Genomic DNA, 24,970 nt, shown 5'->3' on the forward strand with positions numbered 1-24,970 from the left:
TCATGAAGTGTCTCTTTTGTATTTGCTCAGTGAAATAATTTGAAAAAATCAGTGTTCATGAGTTTTGTCTTAAAAATAAACTAGAAATTTTATGTATTCACCCCCAAAACATGTTTTGCTGTTGGTCATGTGCACTTGTGGCCATTCACTGGGTTGGGGTGGAGCCCTGCCCACAGTTTGGTCGCTGAGACTGATGTTAACACTGAAGGGAAATGAGAACATTTCTCACATCATTCAGTGTGTCCAGGGGACAGCAGAGACTCTCACAGTGTTAAGAAAATGGTTTGAGAGACCAGGGAATGGTGACTGGGTGGAGCTCAGGGGAGCTTACCCACTTAAGGTCTGAACTTCATTTGGTATCAGAGGAGGAAGCCCTCAGGCTTTTTTATCAGCTTGCCCAGATAGTCCAATAGGAAGAGGCTGTGGCTTGAAAGTTGTCAGTAGTCAAGCATCAAACTGGAGTCAGACTGTTAAATTCAACACCGAATGTTTACCCTTCAAACCTGATTTCTTGATTAGCGCACACGCTGCTTTTCTTCATGGTAATAATTTAGTACATTTCTCTTCCGGCAGCACAGACACGTTCCATTGTTCAGTAGGGTTGTTGAACGTGCAGGCAACTACTATTCAGATACCTATGATATTTTCACTAGTTGAGTAAAAAGCAATGTTTGGAAGTGTTCATTAGATAGTATAACCAAGCACGTGTACTAGAAGGGCAGTTTCCCAAAAGACATTAAAATTTCCATTGTAAAGGACGGTATTAGGAATACGTCCAGTGGTGTATTTTCTAATGTCATAAAGTGTTCTTTAATAGCTTTTCCTTAGCATTGCATTTTCCCACCACATACGTTTCCCTTGTTTGACTCTAAGGGACAGATAAATCAGTGTACTGTTTTCGGACTCTGGTGACATGAAAATGCACATAATGCAACAACACAGAAAAACGCGAGGAGAGAGCGCTCCTCTAGGGGTCAGTTCAGTGAAAGGACTGGAAAGGGCACAGTGGAGACTTGACGTCTGTTTTGTGGGAGTTGGCTGTGGTCAGGTGCTTGAAAATCAAGTGTGTGTAGCTGCACGTGCACACAAGTGAAGGGAATGAAAATATAATGATGACTGTGGTAGAAAGATGCCAAGCTTCCAACTATAGTTTGTGACAAGGAGACACTCTCCATTGTCCAGTGCCTGGAAGCCATCGTGCCCTTTCCCAGTGATGGATTCACATTGAGAGCCAGAGCATCTTGCAGAGAAAATAAGATTTGTGCTCCTTGAGCATGTCAACTGAACCAGTATTTGTTTCCCACCAAAAATCTTTGGTAACTGATCTTAAATTTGATTTATATTATCTTTTATATCACACTTCAAGTGGGGTCACTGTAATTAATGCCTTAAGCATAGTGCTGCTGGGAAACAAGCAACTAGAAAACAAGCCGCACCTACATTTCCATGAGCTAAAGTATTGTATTCACACTTACTTGCTTAAAATGCACATGCTTGCTTTGTTTTAATGTTTTACACAGTAGATGAAATTTTGTGAGGAGAAATTCTGAGACTGACCATAAGGGTATAAAGGAGGGCAGGTTATTTCCTGAGGGTAAAACAGTGGTTGGTCCTGGAAAGCCAGGTCATCCATTAGCAGAACTTTGCTCTGGCATGAAAGCACGCGGTTTAACCCAAGGGAAGTATTTGCAATGCTATCTCGAGATGTCCCGGAGGCAGTAACAGGATAGACTAGACTCAGAAATTTTGCAAAACCCGAGGAGGGTGACTATCAGTTAAGCAGCCAGCAGAACCTAGTGCTTCTCGCCTGGAATATCTGAAGCCCCACCTCTTTGCATTTTTTCCTGAGCTGTGTACTCCTAATAAATATGTCAGCCAGGCTTTCGGGCGCTCTAGGTCCACGAGATCGTGAGTCCCCTGGTCCCATCTTTGCTCTTTACTCTGTCTCTTTGCTCCTTAAGTCTTGCGTCGCCCGTCCTCAGACTCGGTCCCGAGCTGCACTGGACGCAGCACAGTACCTTATTGAATTTTCAACTCTGAAATAAGTACCCATGCTTTTTCTTACTTCCCAGGTGAAGGAACTTAGGACCAGGAAAAAAAAAAATCCCATCCAAGGAAGTGGCTGAATCCGGCTTTGGTCCACGTCATCTGGCTGCAGAGAGAACTTAGGCACGTGGCTACACTAACAAGGCACGTTCTCCACGCCCTACAGCCACTCGTGTCTGTAGTTAACTTCATGAGCGTCTTCTCCATTTGTAGCTGACTTGCTGTCATGTGTAACTGTGGTCACGGCAGCTTCCTGTAGCAGCCATCCAGGGACACCTTTTTACTGCTCTTCGCTTTACTGTGTTTCACGGGTCCCGCGGTTTTACCCGCTGACGGTTTGTGGCAACCCACCGTGAAGTAAGTATTTGGCGCCATTTCTCCAACAGTGCTCGGTCAGTTCGTGTCTCTGTCTCATTTTGGTAGTTCTCGCGCTGTTCCAGACTTTTCCATCGTTGTTGTATTTGTCACTGTGCTGTGTTACCAGCGATGGTTGAGTGTGCCTGCTGTGACTCACTGAAGGCTCACACGATGGCTGGCCTTTTTAGCAGTAAGCTGGTTTTGTCTGTCTGCTGCTGCAGGCAGTGAAGGGGACGCACCTGCTTGGGTGGTGGCTGCCCTGCCAGCAGTGGAGGGGCCTGTGGATGGGCCTTACTTGATCTTTTTCCTGGGCCCCTGTTGTTGGTGTGGCCACAGTAATTCTTACGCCATCTGACAGGACGCGGTGCCGGGAAGCAGCACCCCTGGGGCAGGTCATGTCGTCCCAGTTGTGTTTCTGGGGGAGCTGCCCCGCAGACAGAAGAACCGAGTGCAGGGGGCACGACCATCCTCCAGCTCTTTGCCCACAAAAAGCAGATGCAGCTGGGCAGGTGGGACGCCCTCAGGGTCTTCAGTTCATAGTCTGAAGAGTAGCGTAAACGGGGGTAGGGTAGAGTGAGTGCTTAGCATGCATGAGGTCCTGGATTCAATCCCTGATAACTCCAAGTAAATAAGTGAATAAATAACTCCCCAAACTAAAACAATTTTTTAAAGTAGTATTAGCATAAGTTGTCTGTGCCCTGTGGTCCAGTGATAACTGCTTTGCTGTGGGGTCTGGCAATGAGCCCACGATACTGCCAGGGTTTACCTGTGTTTCACTTCGTAGGCCAGTATTGCCAGGGACTGAGTATTTAAATAATATGTAGGTGCGCTAATCATCAAATAATTCAAGGAAAGGTATTACTGAACATGACGTATTCATTGAGGCAAGAGCGGTTCACTGCTACAATGCCCTTCGGCCAGGAGCAAGTGTAAAGTGATACCAACTAGGGAAGTAGCTGCACAAGGCTGTGGGCACTGAGGTTTAAAAGGAAAACATGAGCCAGAGGTTTTAGGGTAGAGGTAACTTGTTATTGATTAGAAATCGGTGGGGAGGCTCCAGCTCCGTGTTAGAGCGCGTGCTTATTAGCACGCAGGAGGTCCTGGGTTCAGTTCCCAGTACCTCTATAAATGAATGAATCAATCAATCAATCTTAATTTCTCCCACCAAGAAAAAAAAATCACGTCCTTAAAGTATTATTTGAGGACTATTGAGAGAAAGTATTAGATATAATGTAATAATTTTTTATAGTGCAATAATTTTTGAAAAAGAGAATATGTAAAATTGCATCTAAAATCTTTGGGAACGTGTACGTAAGTTGAAACTGTAGGTGTGTTGTGAGTCTAGGGTAACACTGCATGAAAAAAGTGTATTGATAACAATTTGAGTACCATTACACCGTTTTAAGTATGGAATCCAGTGACTTTTTTTTTTAGTGGATTTACGAAGTTGTGAAGCCATTCACACAGTCTAGTTTTAGAATATTTCTAATGAGCCCCCACCAAAAATATTTTCATTCAAAACAGAAAAAACTCCACGTGATCTACTTGAAAGGTGGAAACTGCTGAAGTTAGTTCTTCCCTGGTCTCAACCCCGCCCTGGTATGAAGCCCATTTTGATGGCATTAACTTCAAAACAGCTCCTTTAAATTCGGAAGGGAAGCTGCTCACACCATAGTCAACAGACCATCAGTATTTCTGTCTAGATACCATTACTCTCCGTTAAGTACATCAGATGTCCAGCATTAAAGATAGACCTTTCCTTCCCATTTTCACCAAGAATTTCGACTACTTCCCTGTTAATTTTAGAATCATCTTGCTTGTATTTACAAAATCTTGATTGGAAACGTATCAAACGTGTCAGTCAGTTTGGGGTGACCTGCCATTGTTTGTGTTGTGTCTGCCAGTCAGTGAACATGGTGTTTTCCAGAGATGACCTAAATGAAAGGCCATCTTTGATTTCTTTCGTTATTTTGTAGTTTTCACCAAAAAAGTCCATGTTTTGTTAAGCTTACTCATTTGTCTACTTTTAATTTTTTTGAGCATTCAAACATGGTATTATATTTTCAATTTCCATGTAAATTGCTCGTGTATGAAGTTGAAATAGATTTTTGTATTTTGTTCTTGTATCCTAGACCTTGCAAATAATAGTCTTCTAGAAATGCCCATGAATTCTTTTGCCTTTCTCCATGTGCCATTTCAGTAAATGTCCTGTTTCCACTGTACCAAATTCCCGCGAACTGAGCGGCTCTGAGCAGCACTGTTCTCTTGTAGTTTCGGAGGCCAGAGTGTGAAGGGGCCCCGCAGCCCTGGGCCGCCTCTGGGCGCGCCAGGCCTGAATACGCCTCCTTGTCTGTTCTAGGGCCTGGAGATTACGACAGCCTTTGCCTCACCGTCTCCTTTCTCGACCATCGAAAGCAGCAAGGTAGCCTCTTAATATCTCTTCGCCGCTGTCTGTGTGTTTCCATCAGACCACCAACTTCTCCATGGAGCTGCTGGCACTCCACCCACTTACAGGAACCTTTGGGATTATATCACATTCACCAGATCATCCGTGTCATCTCCTATGTCCTGGTCTTGACCCCATTTGCAAACTCCCCTTTGACATTTAACAGTTAGTGGGGAGGATGTAGCTCGGGGGTAGAGCGTATGCCTAGCACGCACAAAGTCCTGGGTTCCGTCCCTGGGCCTCCATTACATAAAGAAGTAAGTAACAAACAAACGTAATTACCTCCCTCCAAAAAATACTAGAAAATAACTTTAAATGGCATTTAGAAAAAAAAAAAAAACAAAAAAAAACCACCCAGCATGTTACAGGTGCGAAGACATGGCCGTTACTGGGGGGAGGGGGCATTACTCAGCCCACCACAGTCGCGATGCCTCCTGCCCGTGGGCGCACAATTTTATCTTCCTTTCCTCCCTTTATGGCTTTCGTTTATTCTCTTTCCCTTGTTTTACTGGCTGGAACTTCTAATATAATGTCAGTAGCAGTGGTCAGGGTGGGCATGCTTACCTTGTTCCTAATCTCTGGGGAAAAGCAGCCAGCTTTTCATCATTACTTGTGTTTGCTGTAATTTATTTGCAGATGTTCTTTATTGAGTTGAGAGAGGCTCCCTCTCTTCCTCCTTTTCTGAAGTTTGTATTATAAATAGTTGTTGAATTTTTTTAAATGTTTTCTCTACATCAGTTGACAGGCCCCTCAGCCTGTTAACAGTGTGGATGACACTGGTATCTGAACAGCCTTCTCTCCCTCAGATACGCCCCCTTGTTGGTGGGGCTGTAGCTCGTTGGTAGAGCACGTGCTTAGCAAGAGGTCAGGAGTTTGAGCAGCATTCAGTTTTACATGAGACCTGGTTTTGAGGTCCCACTACTGATTTTTTAAGCCTCACTACAAAGTCATCCTATTCTGCCCCCGCCCCAAGAGCTCAGGTATCCCCCAGTTTGCTGCAAGTGGGGAGCACAGGAGACAGTTATGGGGGCCTCTCTCTGTGACTTGCTCACTGAACTCAATCCAGCCAATTCTCAAACGCCTTTAAACTGGACTTCATGATGTCCACAGTGGCTGGCACGTCTTCCCAGGAGCTACGACTTCTTGATCTCCGTCCTGGTTGCCCAGGGTCGTTCAGTTTGCAACTTGCATGTCTTCCTGCTATGAGGCCTGTTCCGGGAGGTCCCTGTGCCTTTTAGCCCCATTTGCTCACGTGTGCGTGAAGGAGAGGAGGAAAAATGAGGGACGTGGAGGGGAGCCGTGAGGGCTGCAGGAGGGACACGGCAGCTGGTGTGTGCACCTGCCCCAAGCGTGGTTGTGGGGTCCAGGGCTGTGTGGGACTGCTGGAAAGGGAAGCCTTTCTGACATCTGCAAATGCACCTATGGGTCGTTGCAGGCTGCGTGGAACAGTGTGTGGTGCCACAGCGTCTTAGCTCGAGTTCCCTGGGACACGACCTGAGCTGAGCCCACGGGGAGCTTAGGGTGCAGGAGGATGGGTGCCTTGTCCTGAGTGGCCGGATCTGGAGGGTGCCCCCCAGCATGCATTCTACGCAGTGACCTGTGTGAGGTCTTTGGAGGGCGAGAATCATTGTGCAGCCCATGGAGTAGTTAGAGGGAAAATCTGAGAGTTCATTTTCTGGGATGTCTTTGGTTAAGTTGCAGTGAAGAGCATTTTGGAAGCTATAAAAGAAAAGTTGGGAGGGTTTCCTTGGAAGATGTTGAGGTCTCGCTGGGGCAGGTGCATCACTGGAGACACATCTGTGTTATTAGTAGATGTTAGAGGTGACGGTGTGTGGCTGGTGTCACTGAATGAAAACATGGTGTCTTCAGTCTGGTGGGTCCTTGGGTGTCTTCACGTGTATTCCCTCGTGTGTGCGTTGTCAGGGCTTGCAGTGTTTCGTGGGACTGCACAGCAGGATGGGCCGATCATTATGGGGTGTCTGGGGAGTTTGTTGGGCCCCATGAGTCTAAGTTTCTCTGAGTCCAGAAGGCAGACAGGTGGTTCTAACTGTCGATGGCGAAAGGATTTCTTAAGGGATGTCCTGTCTGGGATGGGTGTACGGGCACAACTTGAGAGGGGCCATAAAATTCCGGGATGTAAGGAAAGATGGTTCCGAGCACCAGTGGATGGCCACTATTACAGCGACGTGCAGTACAAAGGCTTATTTTGGGGAAGATATAGCTGCTACTTTCCTGTTACCAACCCAGTGTGGTTCCTCTACTGTCCTTCCCCATCTGTCCAAAATACACCCATGTGCGTGGCTGGTGGGATGTACGTGGCTGGCATAGGATACAGCATTCCCACTTTTTTTTTTTAATTGCAGTATCTTCAGTTTACAATGTTGTCAATTTCTGGTGTACAGCGTGAAGTTCAGTCACACATATATTTCTCTTCGTGCTGTTTTTCGAGGAGGATGGCCATGACCTTTTTTACGTGTACCTGTAGGTGGAAGCTAGTGACAAGGCCCCACAGTCCTGGTAAGTACCTTTGTGCTTTGCTCTAAGGGTCCTGGTGGCTGATCGCCCTTCCTCCCCCACATCACTTCATACTTGTGACCCCAGTGTATGCAGGGCCGCCTCTGTGCAAGGCAGAAGGTTATGTGACTCAAATGATAGGGTGGCTGTATATTTTAAACAATGTGTCATTTATTCATTCACTTAAAATATTTTTATTGTTGACTTCATTACACATTTCTTTCAGATTCTTTTCCATCAGTTTTTTTTACAAGGTTGAATATACTTTCCTGTGTTACACAGTAGGTCCTTGTTAACAAGATACGTATTACTATTATAAATATTATAAAATAGAAACAAGGACCTACTGTATATAGCACAGGGAACTATATTCAATTTTTTGTAAAATGGAAACTGAAAAAGTATGTGTGTATATATAACTGAATTCCTTTCCTGTATGCCTGAAGCTAACATTGAGAATCAATACTTCAATTAAAACAAGAAATCTCCCTAGCACAAGCTAGGCAGAGGAGTGTGAGGACTTGGTAAGAGGGAAAGCCTGTGTGACGATCACAGGCCACAGGAGGAGAAACACTGGCTCCTGAGTAGGTGGCGGTGGGCGGGGCTGGAGGTGAGGCAGCGCTTTATCTCCAGAAGGGCCCGCAGGCGAGGCCTCGTGTTTCCACCTCAGACCCTGAGAGGGCGGCAGTCAGCTGAAATATGTGACTGGTGCTGAGGGGAGCGTATTTGTTGTGCCTGCCAGTAAAAATGCGCAGGTCTGGTTGGGGCAGACTGTGCACTGGAAGCAAGTCAGAAGGTTTTACTAAAAATTCAAGTCAGAGCTGATGAATCTGAATCAGAAAGAAAAAAGACAAGACAGGATGTTGGGATTTCTAGCAGGTAGAATATTCTCTAATAGGTGATGGTCCCAGTTAGCCTGCTGGGGAGACAGGGTTCTGGGTGGGCCCCCGCATCCCCATCCCGGGGGAGCTGGGGGCGGGGGTCAGTCCCTGAAAGAGCCAATGGTGTGTAATCTGCAAACCCAAAGACAAAATGGACAACCCTTCGTCTCTAAGACGCAACAATTAGAAACGTCTTTTACTCGCTGTCAGGTAAAGCACGTGAAAAGTATTAGGCGAGTGTCTTTTCCAGTTGGTACCTGTACTCTGCTCTCCTCAGGCCCAGCTTCCCCACACCCGGAGCTCGGAGGTCGCTGGGGAAGTCCTGACCCTGCTCTGAGTTCATCTCCTCTGTCCTTGTGACCTGAGAGGCTGCGTCCAGGTCTCCTGAGAACTGCTGTGCGGCAGGTACGGGTCAAAAACCCTCTGTCCTTGGTTCACACAGACACCCGTCAGCATCTGCAGTCTTTACAACTTCGAACCTTTCTCTGACTCCCTTCCACGCCCACCCTCACCTGGTGGCATCCTTCCTTGGGAGAAAAGGAAAGGAACTTGCCTCCAGGCTTCCCGCCAGATGCTGCAACTTGCTGCCAGGAACCCGGACTCCTTTAAAGTCCGAGAGCTGCACCCACATTTCCCCCACAAGGGACCCCAGGACAAGCGCAGGGGAAGAAACTTAGCTCTGACACTCGAGCTGCTTATCTTGTACCAATGCCAGACACATCGCTACTGCTGTGTCTGGGCATGTCGCCAGCTTTTCTCCAATGTCACACAGGAAGGACATACTTGAAGCACAGCTTTCTGGGCTTGTGTATATGCATGAATGTTCTCTCCGCTGTTAGGATAAGCTCTACTAACAAAATTAAATACCCAGCTGACTTTCTCACCAGAAAAAGTAGACATGGCAGTAACTCCTGGATCAGACCTGAGCCCTCCAAGCTGTGCTGTTAGCACTGGGAGACAAGCCTGAACCACAAGTCCCTGAGGAAACTCTACAAAAGGTAAAAGCAGGGGTCCGGGCTGACAGGACACAGAAGGGCAGTCCAGGTGCCAGGGCTGCAGACTGACAGCATGGAGGAGGGAAGGGAGACAAGGTTTCAAGCCACCGTTCTTCTAGGTCAGTTACTTTGACCTTGTCAGTCCCAGGATGCCACACCTGTCCTGCTGTACAAACACCCAGGTCCGAGAGTAGCCTTTTGTACCAGATGTGAGGAGATATGAGCCCACATTCTTACTTTACTAACAGGTCTGGACTGAAAAGATGCCTTTTTACTGCTGCTCCCTGATGAGGCCTCGTCCCCGGGACTGTTTGCCTACAAATGAGGTGAGGCAGAAACTAACGTAACAGTCCTGCTGGATGGTCCTGCCGCAAGGATGTGCAAATGCCCCCACTAACTTTGGGGACGTCTCAGCCAGGGACCTAACAGCCCTTCCATTGAACGTCTTGCTCCAGCAGGTAGGTGGTATTGTGATTGCCGGTAAAACTGAGGAAGCTTCAGACCAAAATACAGCCTCACCTGAAGTTTTCTGGCAGACCGGGGATAATTTCTTAACCAACTGTACGGTATCTGGGACTTGAGTTATCAAAGGGGCAAACTTACTGCTGGATCTAAAAGAGGCATCACCAGCGAGGAAGGGCAGAGCTCAGCGGTAGAGCGGGCGCCTAGCCTGTGGGGCTGATCCCAGTACCGCCATTAAATGAAAGCAAGCGTTAGGATGCTGCACCGACCCCCCCAAAGTCAGGTGTGGGGATTTTTAGAAAATGCTAGGTTTTGTTGCATTTGGATCCCTAACTTTGGACTCAGAGCCAGAGCCCTGTGTGAGGCTCTCAAAGGAAATGACAACAAGCCCTGAAGAGGGGCTCTGGGCTGCCCTCCTGGGTTCCACACCATCATCAAGGAGAAACCTGAGCAGCCTCTCACTTGGTCCGTCAGGTGTTATGAAGCCACGTGACCTTGTGCATGAAGCACAGGGCCGGCGTCCCGGAGGGCTGGCTCTAAGCTTAGGTGCAGTAGCCAGCAGGCTGCTTTTCCAAACAGACCTCGTAACTGAAGGACGGCTGGCCCTAGGCCAGCCTACCACTGCGCACGTCCGTGTGCCACCCTTCCTGGAACGGCAGGGCACGCACCAGGCCACGCTACTTAACAACCTGAGTGTAAAAGTAAAAGGTGATAACCACTCTAAACCCAGTCACTCCCACAAGTGAACCTGTCCATGGCTATATACAAATGACTGACAAAGTCTATTCTAGGGGACCTGACAAGATGTGCAAATGCTTACGGACAGGAGCAGCTTCATGGACCAGGGACGCCGAAAGGCGGGGTGTGCGACAGCAACGCACCAGGACTTGGAGCAGGAGGCCTGCCTCCAGGTACGTCCGCCCAGAGGGTAGCGCTCACAGGAGCCCTGCACCTTGGAGCTAAGAAAAAGGTAACCATTTGTAGAGATTCTAAGGATGCCTTCTCTGAAATACAAGCACATGGGACCACGTGGAGAGAGGTCTGCTAATAGCAGGAAGGAACGTTAACACACAGAAGGAAGCAGCTGCGGGAAATCATTCCACTGGTCAGAGCGAGACATCCAGACCCTAAGGCCCTAGCCCTCACCCCAGGCGCTGACCTGCCCCCACGTAGGCCTCCGTGTTCAGAGCGCAGACGCTGATCAGTACCACCACCCAAAGAAGGCTGGCTTCACGGTGGAGACCAGCTGGTGCTTACAGCTGAGCATTAAAGGGACAGAATGATCAAGGAGCCCGTTAGGGGAGGGATGCAAGCTAGCATTAGCTACAAAAATGTACTACTGGTCCACAAATGCCAAGGTCTGTCTCAAAGGTCATACAGAATTGCCTGATCTGTGCCAGAAACAGTCCTCAAGCCTGGCCACCTCCAATCATAAAAGGGATGCAAACCCGAGAGGCGGAACCAGGACCTACCGGCAGACAGACTTACTGTTGTGCCAAGGGCCGTGGGGAACTGTAGACATTGCTGGGGTCTGAACGCCTTCAACAGGGTAGGCTGGGTGAAGCTTTTCCATGCAGGGCAGAAAAGGGCTTCTGAGGTAACGGGGGCCTTACTAGGAGAAATCATGTGTCTTTGTGGGTTGCCTCTTTCAAATCAAAGTGCCAACAAAGGAGCTTTCATAGCCAGGGTAACTCTGGGGCTACAAGGGGAGTTACCGTGCTCCGTGGAGACCTCAGTCCGCAGCAAAGACTGAAAAGATGAGTCATTCCTTAAAAAAGAGAACCACCAAAATAGGCCAGGAAACCAACCCAGTTTGGGAGAAGGCCTTGCCGGTTACCCTGCACAGGATAAAAGCAGCCCCCTTAGGCAACGTTACACTGGAGAGCCTTCCTTAAGACTCAGCATTGTTAGCATTGCAAATCAGCTGTTTCAATAAAAAATTAAAACTTCGTAAAAATGAATAAATAACAATATGTTCTTTAAGTAAATACAGAACGAACAGCTCCCATAGCACTTCAGGGAGCCGTGTAACCTGCAGCACACGGAGGAGGCCCTGCCTGCGCAGAATGGGACTGCGGCCCAAAGAACAAAGGGCTGACTGTTCAGAAATTATTGGGGTGGGGGGTCTGGGCCACTAGAGGCTGAGAACCAGGGTGACGTGGACACCCAGTCATCTTGTGATGTTTGTGTACCAGGCACACCAAGAGGAAAGGTGGTCCTTACCCACAAGTTTAGGATCAAGTGAGGGTTGTTAGAGGCACGTGGGAGCTTCTATTTTAGGCCCCATCATCTGGGAGCTCCTGGGGCCAATTTTGAGGTCCTGGAAGATTCTCAAGAAAGGTGCTGCCTGTCCATACACCCCTGGTTGCTGTGTGGACACAAAACAAGTCTGCATTAAAATTACTAAGGTGGGATGGGGGAGTGTGCTTTCCATGCACAAGGTCCTAGGTTCAATCCCCAGTATCTCCACTAACAAAGACAGAAAAAAAAAAAATCACTGAGGAAAACAAACCATGGTTACCAAGGGGAAAGGGGTGGTGGGCAGGGATTAACAGACCCAGGGCAGAAGCAGTGACTGGAAAGGAGCCTGGGCAGACCCTCCCGGAGAGGCAGGAGGTGAATGGCACTCACCTTGGGGACGTGGATGCTGGCTCCCACCATGGGGACACTGGACACCGGAGCTGGTAAGCACCACGTAAGAACCCTTCATCTGGCTACCAGTGCAGCCCCGCCCACCAGCCTGCTCACCACCAGTCCTGTTACCCCAGGACTCCCGGCCCCTGCACAGCAGTGAGTGACAGGACCTCTAGAACCCTCAAGGCTCTGCAGCCGCGGGCCTTGGGTCCCAGGGCTCACAGGGGCCAGGACTAGCCCCGGGGCGCAGCACCAGCTTCATGACCCCCAGGGCCCTGCGGTAAGAGGCCCTGGGTGCCCTGTGGCCCAGCCCTGCCACCCACCCTGGGATGCCCGGAGTGCTGGCACCCTAGTGTGAGACCCTGGGACCCAGGTCCACACACCAGCCGCCACTACCACTCCCAGGATTCCGTGGGCCACAGACCTGCCTACAAGGGGGCCTGCAGCAGAGCCAGACCCCTGCGCCTTGCAGGAAGAGACCCATTTTTGGGTGTTTTTCCCATCTTTGGATTAGACCAAAGTCCAGAAAATGGGGAGGGAACCGGGAGAGGCCCAGAGGTTAGGATGATGGAGGTGTCAGCTGTGGGCTGTTAGGGCTAAGAATGAAGTGTCCGATGGAGTCAAGTCCTGAACGAGGAACGAGAGAGAAACCCCTTTGAACCAGCCGCCATCGCTCTTTCAGCCAAGCAACAAAACTGACAGGCGCCGGAGGGCAGAGGATTGTAGATCGTGGTAAAGCCTTTGCCTCTGCCTGTCTCTGGTGGAGCTGCGGCGCCACGGGAGGGTGGGAGAATACAGTTCACGGGTTGAAGGACAGAGCGACACGCTGGGGAGAAGAAACATCCTCTGCAAGTTCACAGGAAACATGGGGAGGCTTTGGAGAAAAGGGAGCCTCCTACACTGTTCATGGAAATGCAGTCTGGTGCAGCCACTGGAGAACAGTATGGCGATTCCTCAAAAAGCTACAAATAAACCATATGACCCAGCAACCCTGCTCCTGGGCATGTATCCAGAGGGAACTTTAATTCAAAAAGATACATGTACCACAAGGTTCATTTCATAGCAGCACTATTTACAATAGCCTAGACATGGAAACAGCCTAAATGTCCATCAGCAGATGACTGGATAAAGAAGCTATGGTATATTTATACAACAGAATACTGCTCAGCCATAAAAAAGAATAAAACGATGCCATTTGCAGCAGCATGGATGGACCTGGAGATTGTCATTCTATTTTATTTACAAAACAGACATACACTGTTGCCAACGAAATGAAACATGGAGTAGTTGTGGTGCAAAATGTCTCCCAAGATCCGGGTTCGTTTATTTTTATATCCTTTACACAAAAGAGCAACCCTTGCCGAGCGCAGTGAGTAAGCATTTTTTGAATTGACGCAAGCGCACTACATCTAAGACATTTTTCTTATTCATTTCCTTATCTTACATTCAGACCCTCCTGTTCCCAGGCCTGTTCCTTTTGAGGAACTAGTAAACATCCTTGTTTGCAAGCAATGTTTCTCCCAGGATCAGGCAGGGTCACTTGGCAGGAAATTCTGTTTGCAGACAAGTCCGGCCACTTTTGTGAGATGTCCCGCGTGCAGGCACACCCACGGTTTTCATGCTAAATCTCCTTCATACACTTACAGAAAACAAACATGGTTACCAGGGTGGGAAGGGATACATTGGGAGTTCAAGATTTACAGATACTAATATATATATATAAAACATAAACAACAAATTCATACTGTATTGCACAGGGAACTATATTCAGTATCTTGTAGCAACTTATGGTGAAAAAATATGAAAACGAATATATGTACCTATGTGACCGAAGCACTGTGCTGTACACCAGAAACTGACACAACACTGTAAACTGACTAGGCTCCCGTGGGTAACACTGAAAGGGAGTTAGCTTAGAAACAATCTCTGAGAAACTTCTTCATGAATAGATGGGCTCTCATTTGCAGAGAACAGACAAGAACTTGAGGGGAACATTTCGTAGTCCCTCACAGCTCACTGTTTCAGGTTACATAAAAGGGAAGAAAACTGAGTATCAGACTAACTGGTTAAACTAGGTTTTGACTGCTAAAAGGGCACTGGCCTTACCACGTACCCATAAGCACAGTGTGGAAGTGTTCACTGCCTACCAAAGAACTTTTCCAGTATGTAAGATAAAGAGGAGAAAGCACACAGGCCCTGATCTAAACCAGAAACTATGAAAGATGGTAGTTTCTTTCAATTAAAAAAAAACTGGTGTCAGGCTTAAAATATTCTACAGAACAGAGCATATTTACGTAAGAATGACATGAACTGATTACAGGAAGCCACCAAAGCTCATTTCAGAAGTTAATAACTTTATAGGAGAGAAACTGAATTAACTAAGATCTCAAGCTACAAAAAGAAGTAAACAAACAAGAAAAAAGCAAAACTATTACCAGGGGGGGAAAAAAGCACTTTTAATGTTCCTTTACAAAGGCCTCATGTGGCAGAGTCGGTCACTTCCTGCCTCAGATGTCCTTCCCTTGACCTTCGCCTCACATCAATGTCAGGGGAAGGGGGTGACTCACTACCGTTTGATTCAAGGTACTGCCCTTGGCTGAACAGGGGTTGCAAATGGGAGCTACCTTCTGATACAAATAATTACAAAATGCACAAGTCAGAGACCGGAGTTTTTCAGGTCTCATGCTCATCTGTATAATCAATTTTAGAAAGTTTAAATTTATTAGATTCCAAAACCACAAATTAATACATCACAACTTGATTATCCACAAACAACTCAGCACTCATCTGGATCCAGGTGTCACCCCACTCCTGTGCTACGAGGTGCTTCCCTCTCACTTAAAGGCTTTTTCTATCTCCCTGTTTCTTTGTCTGGCTCCCCTCCACTCTCCTGCCGCTTCTCCCTCTCCTCCGTCTCTCCCTGCACTCCTCTCCTGCCCCACTCTGCAGCCTGTTCCCCTCCTACTATTCTTTCTCCCCTACTTTTCTCAATGTCCCAAATCTCCACGCTTCCTGCCTTTTCTTCCAACTCTGCTCCTTCTGTGTGCTGCTCCCTCTGCTCCCCTGGTCTCCCCCTCCCCTCCAGCATCCAGCTACTCTGAGGACCAGGGCTTCCACTCTTGACCCCTCCACGCACTCTCCGTGTGACGTGCCTCCCCACTGCTGGCCCTACTGTCACCAAGGGCTCCTCTCCCATCCTCCCTTTATCTCTGTACCTTCTTCTCCCCGCAGATCCCGGTTTTCTGGACATGCCTCTGTTTTACCCATTTGCTACTTCCACTGCTGTTTCCCTTTCATTCTTACCCTCTCTTTGCAAGACACCCGACCTCTACAGTGCCATCTGATCTCACCCACTCTTTCCCCCTTGGTTTTCTAAGTCACTGTGTTTCTCCTGATCCCCCTGCCCACACTCAGAGGAGGCGAGATGGAGTAAGCTGCTTGCCTCCTGAGAGAGCACTGATGAAATAAAAATTCACAGTCTAAGGCAAGACAGGGAAAGTTTAAAGATAAAACTTCCTCTGCCCACTTGGCTTCCTCCCTCCCCTCTGCAGTGCACTGTGCAGCTGCATTAGGCGTTAACCAGACGTCCCCAGTGGCGGAAATTCCTGCTCAACCATAAAGATCAATTTCTCTTCCTTTGGCACCAGCCATGTAACTTTAAAAGATAACATTCTCAGTCCTCTAAGGGGTCAGCATGAGACAGGAGGTGGGCAGGGCACAAATGTTAAAAGAATGAGGAGGGGGACAAAGCCATTTAGAAAAGCAGGATTTGACAAGAAAATGGATAGATCCCAAGATGGCAGAAGGTTTGACTTCCAGGAGACCCTGAGCTCGGTTACACACTGAGTGGTAATACACCAGCATGTTAATGACACCCACCAGCACCACGACAGTTCCAAGGTGACCACAGATGGACAAACAGTGGGCGGTGGCCCAATTCCTGGAAACCCCTACCCCTTCTTAAAAACAGAATCGTCCTCCCACTTGTTTGCTAAGAAATCACCCAGCCCATAAAAACTAACCGCTTCCACACCCCGGGGCCACTCTCACTTTTTGAGAAGGTGTGCGTTCTGGAACGTGTATCTCTCTAAATAAACTTGTGTTCACTTTACTTTGGCTCACTCTTGAATTCCTTCCTGTGAGACACCACAGACCCTCCCTTGGGGCTCTGTCTAGGGGCTCCCGAGCGAGCGTCCTGGGGCATCTCCAGCAATGACCCACCACTCGCCCATGTGCTTGGTGAACTCTGCACAGTGACAAGGTATCTCCCTTAAGGATAACAGCTGATGCAGCAGAACAGACTCTCCAGCCGACCCGGGAGACCCTGGGCCACGCCTAATGGAAGCTCTCAGTTAAGTACTCACTGGGGCCTTGTTACTGTCACTAGCTGTCCCACTTGTATTCTGCCTGTTCTATGAGTTATTGTTTCTTGCACTACCGAATGTGTGTCTGAGCCTCAGATAAAATTGGTGGTGATCTGGCAACTTGAAACAACTGACCAAATACACAGTCCTATCTATGAGATCTATGACTGTAACAGTGTAACTGTAAATACGGAAAGAAGCAACAAGAGGGGACCAGTTCCTGGCCCATAACAGGCTGGTCAGACAGATGGTCCGAGGCTTTCGGCTCCAGGCGGCAGGGCCTAGTCCAGCCACAGCAGGCTGACGGCCTAGCCACGAAATCCTCCTCGCCGGGCCTGGGAACGAGCATTCCTAGCGCTGTGGGGCAAATTGGCCACAAAATGCCTCCCAAACCTCAGCTGAAATTAAGACCAAAAGGGAAGGAAGGGATGGTAAAATAAAGAACGTTGCCCATCACCCAGTTCTACAAGAATCAGGTCGTTAGCCACTGCAGCCCCTGACCTACAGCACACAGCCTGGAAGGAATTCAGGGTGAATATCAGGATGAGGCGCTCTCTGCTCCGGGAAAACCGGCAGGACAGGCCCTTCAGACAAATATTCACAGGAGAAATTTGTATGAACCTGGATTCTTGCATCTTCCCACACTTAGAAAAGCACTATGCCGTTCACTGAGACATCTGTTCCTTGAGAACAGTTGTTATCTTCTACCAACATGTGTGCTTGATTGTACGCACCCCTTTGCCAAAACCATTTATACAATGGCCCCCACCCCTGCCTCTTCAGAACAGTTCTCAGAGCTGAGAGGCTGTCTCCTGGGCTATAATCCTCAGGTTGGCAGGAATAAATTTTTCATTTCTTAGATTGACTATTAATTTTTTTCACTGATTGCACATTTTCCAGCAGGGTGGAATTTGGGATGGAAGAACACGGTGTCACACAGCTGGCCCAGGTCACCTCCTCTACTCAGGTGAGGGTGAGACAGACTGGGACTTGGGACCTGGAACCCTTTTTTGTGTGCACCTGGACAAATGGCTCCTGGAGCAACAGAATACAAAGAAACTAATGGGACTAAAAATAAAAGAGTGTGTGTGGGCAGCTGGAGCAACCCTGAACAACAGGATACAAAAAGACCAAAACCCAACTGCCACTCCTGAGGTGCTGGGAGCAAACAACAGCAGGGCACTGTGCATGGTCCCTGCACACAGCTCCACCACTGGGGGGTGGGGGTGGGCAGACCGCCTAAGCCACCATTCCAGGCCGAACCCTGGACCTGCTCCCACCCTCACCCCATTTAAGGGACCAGCTCGCCATCACTGAAGGAGTCACAAAACGGCTTCCCTGCTGCTAAGACAGCTCTGTAGAGTTTACTGTGATTGACTTGTTTTCTCCCAGTCTTTTCCCAGTTTTCTCTCCTAGCCTGTGCTACTCCTCGCTACTACTGTTTAACTTGGTTGAGTGACTACACGCTTAGCAACCCCGACCCTGTGATTCATGCCCTACCCTAAATTACCTGCATCCAAAACCCAGGAGCTACTCTCCAGAAAGGTCACGGAACAATAACACTGAAGGAACCGCCAGATCCTCCAAAGCCCAGCCCCCACCCCACGACGCTGGAGAGATCAGACCTGGTAGGTAACACCACGGCAGCGCCCGGCTTGAAGGGCCACCAGAAACTTCACTTCTATTGTTTGTTATCACTGACTGTGCTCCATCCTGTTTGCCTATATTATCACCAAGCCCCAAGCCAGGAGGGATTCAGTTTCCACGCCGTTAGCCCGCTGTGACTCCCTTTGCCTGGCAAAGCAGTAAGACGGCTCTCTTCTCTGCTCGCAACTGCCTGAGTTTGAATTCGCTTTTGGGGATGCAAAGGCTGATTTTTCGAGCAACAGATTTCATGACCAGGAAGGGACTCGAGGTCCCCCACTTTTCAAAGGAGGGGATCTCTGCCTGAGCCCTCTGGGCCTGCCGCCCGGGCAGCTGACGCTCTGGGACAGGGGCAGATGCAGCCCCAGCAGCTGCCGGGCCCCTTGGCTCAGGGGACTTCTTCCTCCTTCTCTCAGGCCTGGCCGGGACCTCTGACTGCTGAGCGCCCTTCGGAGACTCCCCGACTAGACTCTGGGTAAGTTCCCGGTGCCCACTGAGGCCCCTTGACCCCTCAGGGCCTCCCTCTGGGAGGCTGGGGCCCCCATTTGATGGGCGCTCTCTCTCAAAGCCCCCATTTGGAAGGTGCCAACTGGAAAGCAGCTCATGGGCTTAGTGGACTAGGAAGCCGATTTGGGTTTAATTTGGGTTTGTGCCAGATCTGAGTTGTATCTGAGTCTGCCTTTGCACTTGGAATGTGAGGCTTCCATTTGCTGGTCAGGGTTGGAATCCTGTGTCTGGGTGAGGCTGGAATTCTATGTCTCTGGGAGGACGAGCGCAGTTAGATAAAGTGGGCGGCGCCACGTCACTGCCACCTGACAGTCCCTTGGGAAAGATTCTAAAGGACTGGTCAAACCACAGCTATTCTTCACTGACTGAAAAGAAAACAGTGTTTTATTGTAACACAACTTGGTTAATGTATGATCTGGAAGGAGGTGAAAAAATGACCGCGAATAAGGGGCCCGAGGCGCCTGGCAGCCTCAGGACCCCAGTAACTGCTGCCTCTCAGGACGCCGGGGATGACCAAGAGCGGGGTCTTGGCTGACACACTTTGACACCAGACTGCAATCAACTCTTATCACATCCTTGAAATACACACACAGCCTGCTGTGCCCGAGGCTTCAGCCTTGGGGTTAATTCTTAGAACCTCAAACCAAAGGAAAAAAAAGTGGTAAATGGCCGTTGAAAACTTAAGCAGGAAAACTATGAGATCCCTTTCTGGGCACAGATACAAGATGTCTCTACCTCTAAAAGTGTTCAATTTATAAAAGAGTTCTATTTAACTGCCTTACAAGTAAGTGCTTAACAAACTAAGGATTTCTAAAAAGCTACTATTTAGCTGACTTTTTCTCAAAAGCTAAACAAAATATATTTCAGGTTCACAGGAACTGGGAAATACTCAGTATCAGATTGATAACTAATATTAAAGTTAAAATTCACTGATTTGAGTAACATAAGTATGTCTTTAGAGTCATTAATGTTATGCATAGTGTATAATACTTCTGTTACACACAGATTTAATAAGTCAATAAGATTTTGTTATATCTGTTACAAATTTGTCAGCAAAAAATTGCTTGATATAATAAAAATTCTTTCAAGTAAATCAAATGCAAATGAGATAAAATACTAAAACATTAATTAATAAACATTAGTTTCCTTTTACAGAGAAACCAAAGCTATTCAGGACTATTAATAAGAATAAGAAAGCACATGGTTTTTAGAAACTGTTGGTATTTATGTTTGCCAATCTACGAAATGCTAATGTAAAAGACAATTCATAATTACATACTTCTTAGTTCTTACTAGAAATTGTGGCTTTTTCGAGAGTTGAGGATTCTAAATATTGTTAAAATGGCCATACTGCCCAAGGCAATCTCCAGATTTAATGTGATCCTTATCAGATTATCCAGGACTTTTTTTTTTTTTTTTACAGAACTACAACAACAATCCTAAAATTTATATGGAATTACAAAAGACCCAGAATTGCCAAAGCAATATTGAAGAAAAAAAACCATGCTGGCGGAATCCCCCTCCCAGACTTCAGACAATACTACGGAGCTACAGTAACCAAAACAGCATGGTATTGGCATAAAAACAGACATATGGATCAATGGAACAGAACAGAGCACCCAGAAATAAATCCACAGACCTATGGTCAATAAACCTTCAACAAAGGGGGCAAGAATATACAATGGAGAAAAGACAGTCTCTTCAAGTGGTGTTGGGAAAACTGGACGGCAGCATGTAAATCAATGAAGTTAGAACACTTCTTCACTCCATACACAAAAGTAAACTCAAAATGGCTTAAAGACTTAAACATAAGATAAGACATTAAATCTTCTAGAAGAAAACATAGGCAAAACATTCTCTGACATAAATCTTAGCAAAGTTCTCCTACGGCAGTCTACACAGGCAATAGAAATAAGAGCAAAAATAAACAAATGAGACCTAATTAAACTTACAAGCTTTTGCACAGCAAAGGAAACTACAAGCAAAACAAAACAATAACCTACAGAATGGGAGAAAAATTTGCAAATGAGGCGACTGACAGAGGCTTATTTCCACAATATATAAACAGCTCATAAAACAGTATCTCCAAAGAAGACATACAAATGGCCAATAGGCACATGAAAAAAATGCTCAGTATCACTAATAATCAGAGAAATGCAAACCAGAACTACAATGAGGTATCACCTCACCCTAGTCAGAATGGCCATCATTCAAAAATCCACAAAGAATAAATGCTGGAGAGGGTGTGGAGACAAGGGAACCCTACACTGCTGGTGGGAATGTAGTTTGGTGCAGCCATTATGGAAAACAGTATGGAGATTCCTCAAAAAACTAAAAATAGACTTGCCCTATGACCCAGCAATCCTACTCCTGGGCATATGTCCAGAGGGAACTTTAATTCAAAAAGATACATGCACCCCAGTGTTCATAACTGCTCTATATACAATAGCCAAGACATGGAAGCAACCTAAATGTTCATCAACAGATGACTAAAGAAGTTGTGGTGTATTTATACAATGGACTACTACTCAGCCATAAAAACAAATAAAAAAATGCCATTTGCAGCAACATGGATGGACCTAGAGATCATTCTAAGTGAAGTAAGCCAGAAAGAGAAAGAAAAAGACCATGTGATGTCACTTACATGTGGAATTTAAAAAAAAAAAAAAAAAAAAAAAAAGACACTATGATCTCATCTACAAAACAGAAACAGAATCACAGACTTAGTAAATAATCTTATGGTTACTGGGGAAAGGGGGTGGGAAGGGATAAATTTGGGAGTTTGAGATTTACCAATGTTAGCAACTATAAATAAAAATAAATTTTAAAAAGTTTCTTCTGTAAAGCACAGGAACTGTGTTCATTATCCTATAACCTTTAATGAAAAAATATGAAAATGAATATATGCATGTATATGCATGACTGGGACATTGTGCTGTACATGAGATAGTGACACATTATAATTGACTGTACTTCAATTTAAAAAAAAGTTGGGGATTCTATTTTAATATTTATAGTTACTGCAGGGGGAAAAAATTAAACATTCCAGGCATACAGTAAGAAACTAGGATGTGTGTTTTCAGTATAGAAGGTGTGAGAAATGAAATTGCATTTTGTTAAGGAAAAAGAAACAGGTTTGACTAGAGCTAGTTGTTTCTGGATGGATAAAAAAAAAGAGGGATAAACTAACATGGATGCAGAAAGTGATGGAAGGTTTGTGAAAGCAGAACCCCAAGAATATAGTTTTGTGCATGGTTGGGATTGGCTAAGTTTAAAATAAACATAATTGAATAAATAAATCTTAGAATAAGCTGGTACAAGACTAGATTTGGTTTTCTCTCTCTCTGTTAAGAGGACGAAGTTTTCTTAAAAGGTTAATCTGCTTTTGGTAACAAGATTCCAAATTCAAATTTTAATGAGTTCTTTTCACTTCCAGCTAATCTTGGGATGCTACACAGGGCCCCTGAAACATCCCAAGGAGAGATTTTAAACTAATGAAGTTCATTTGGTCTGTTAAATTATATGGGAAGTATTGTCAAATGAATAATAAATCTTCTTAGGCTAAACAGTATGGGAAAGTGTTAATATAGATATTCTAGAAATTATATGGAATCTGTAAAAATCTGGTATGTCTGAAGTGTTACCAGTCATAATTCCGGTTGTTGTAACCAGGTTTCTTTACTGATTACAGTGTAACCAGGTGCTTAACCATGTTTTTAAGCCTTTTGTCATGTATAGACAGTTACTGTTTTATTCTTATGCTTTTGCAAAATGCTTTCTCTTCAGGGAGATCTATAGAAAGGACTTTTTGACAAGTACTGGTTTCTGAAAAATTTCAGATTATAGCACTGAATTGGATAAGAAATTTTAAAAGTCTGATGAAAACTCTGATTTCATAAAACTGTAAACAAAAAAGGATTAGTTACATGGGGCTGAGTAAACTGATGAATATGGTTATAATTTTTGGTTCTATCTCTCTGAAATATTACTGGCTTTTAATCTGTTTTTCAGATGTAAAGAAACCCTTCTCGAGCTAATTATAACTTACAGCAATTTGGTAAACTATACATTTGTAAGCAGAAGTGAAGCATTTATCTTTTTCTATCTGACCCCTGCAGAGACTGGAAACTCTTAGGTTCCCAGCAGCTTTATTAGATAAGTTAGAAAGACCACCCCCTACCAAGTATAGGAATCTCAAGGTATTTGGGGGACCTCAAAAAAGGAAGAATTCACCTAAATCTAAAAGGCAAAATCTGTGACAGGTGCCTGATGTGGCTTTCCTGGCCTTGAGAGGCCTTTTGGGAATTCAGTCTGAGACTCCTGCTAAGAAATTCCAATACAGCCAATTCACAAGAGCCTATGCGATCAAATAATCTGACATCATTTGCCGACAAATTAATCTTAATTTGACGATACCTGATAAAAATGAGGGTAAGTATAGAGAGAAAAAGATTATGTTTCAGTGGATATTAAATTCTAGTTTTATTAACGGATGTCTGTATTTACGGCCTAAAATGCACTTCCCAGATAGTTCCCTGCTGTTTTGTTGTACTGATGTATAATTTAATTATTAAAAATGAGACACTCTAGGTTTATTTCTGAAGCTCAGTACTCTATCTGTGGATAAAGATTAGATGCCTCAGGACCTACAACCAGGAGATTATGCATACCAGAAATTACGTAATTTAAGAACTCTCCCATCTAAATGGAATGGCCTTTAACAGATACTCTTAACTAGCTCATGCACAGTGAAACAGAAGGAAACTGACTCTTGGGTTAATTTCCCCACAGAAAGGGCTCCTGCACTGGACTGGTCTACAGAGAGGACTGCTGCACCTTAAAACAACGTCCAAATGGAGGAAAAGCTACCAGACCAGGAGGGGAAGACAACATCTGGGGTAGACAGCTGACCCAAGACACCGGACCAGGACTGCACACCAGTTACTTTGATCATTGCCCACACCTTTGCTTAAAAACGAAATGTATCTCACGATCTTTTGTAGGGTAAAGTTAACCCAGTTGTTAGGCTTATGGCCAGTTACCTATATGCAGTACTTCTGGGTTACCCTGATGTACTTCTCTACTCAAAGGGTCTCATTAGTTGACCCTTAGGGAACTTATTCTAGAAGAAAGAAGTTATGTAATTCTGTTCAGGCCACTACTGATATCACCAGGTGCGATTCCCTGACCTGGCCAGTTACTATGTGCTCTAACCCTGGCCGTAAATGTGAATTTTCTTCTAAAGTTACTCAAGTTCAATCAGAGTAATACGCAGAACTGCAGCCAAGAATACAACCTCCCACAGCTATGGGATGGACTTAAATGGTTAACACCAGGCTGTGATCATTTAAGTTTAAAGGCGCCCTTATGTTGGGAAAAATTAAGTCACACTAAGGATAACCAGCCTAATAACACTAGGAAACGGGGCTGGTTCCTTACGGACAGTGCCAATACACAATTTCCCAGTAAAGATGAGGACTGGCGTAAGACAGACTAAATTAGACAACCTAGAGGTAAACTGGGCTGCACCTAATAAAAGACCGTAACTTGAATTCTCACTTATGACCTTACTAATATTTCTAGCTATAGTACTTGCGTATTGCCTGTTTTATAAAATTGTTTTATAGTTCTACAGACAATTTGTAATTAATTATAACAGTGTAACTCTAGATACAGGAAGAAGCGACAAGAGAGAATATTTTCCTGGACCGTGACAGGTGGTCAAAATAAAATAACTGTAGTTCAGACATCCAAGGCAAAACTAAGCGGCCTTGGATGTATTACTTGCCTCATGAGACAAAATTTGTACCATGAACTACATTATATACTGTACTTTTATACCTGATCTAAAATTATACTTACTTTTAAATAATATAAAATTTCATACACCAGAAATTGACACAACACTGTAAACTGACTATACTTCAATTTAAAAAATACAAATAAAACAAAATAGAATAAAATATCAAATTCAGAACACTGGAGATGCAGGCGCCTATGCATCACAGATGGATGCCAGGGTTGCCAACTGGCTTTTGGGCCAGATCAGCAGAAAGCAGGCAAAAACGATGCCCACTTCCTTATTTCCATAGACATGGAAGGAACGAACTAACAGTGGGG

General features: G+C 45.9%; 2 long non-coding RNA genes across 3 annotated transcripts; both read left to right on the forward strand.

Annotated features, from left to right (window-relative positions):
- The first annotated feature begins 4,760 nt into the window (after positions 1 to 4,760).
- On the forward strand, positions 4,761 to 11,658 carry LOC116666023. 2 transcript variants are annotated; one of them, XR_004322873.1, is made up of 3 exons: positions 4,761 to 4,825; positions 7,299 to 7,366; positions 8,522 to 11,658. It is a non-coding gene; the product is annotated as an uncharacterized LOC116666023 (long non-coding RNA). The 2 variants fall into 2 exon arrangements; XR_004322872.1 differs by lacking the exon at positions 4,761 to 4,825 and having other exon boundaries at positions 5,520 to 7,366.
- A 6,238-nt stretch (positions 11,659 to 17,896) lies between these two features.
- On the forward strand, positions 17,897 to 24,408 carry LOC116666029. The gene is made up of 2 exons (XR_004322879.1): positions 17,897 to 18,818; positions 23,642 to 24,408. It is a non-coding gene; the product is annotated as an uncharacterized LOC116666029 (long non-coding RNA).
- The last annotated feature ends 562 nt before the right edge of the window (positions 24,409 to 24,970 follow it).

This window comes from Camelus ferus, chromosome 9 (assembly GCF_009834535.1).
Source record: "Camelus ferus isolate YT-003-E chromosome 9, BCGSAC_Cfer_1.0, whole genome shotgun sequence".
Lineage (NCBI taxonomy): Eukaryota > Metazoa > Chordata > Mammalia > Artiodactyla > Camelidae > Camelus > Camelus ferus.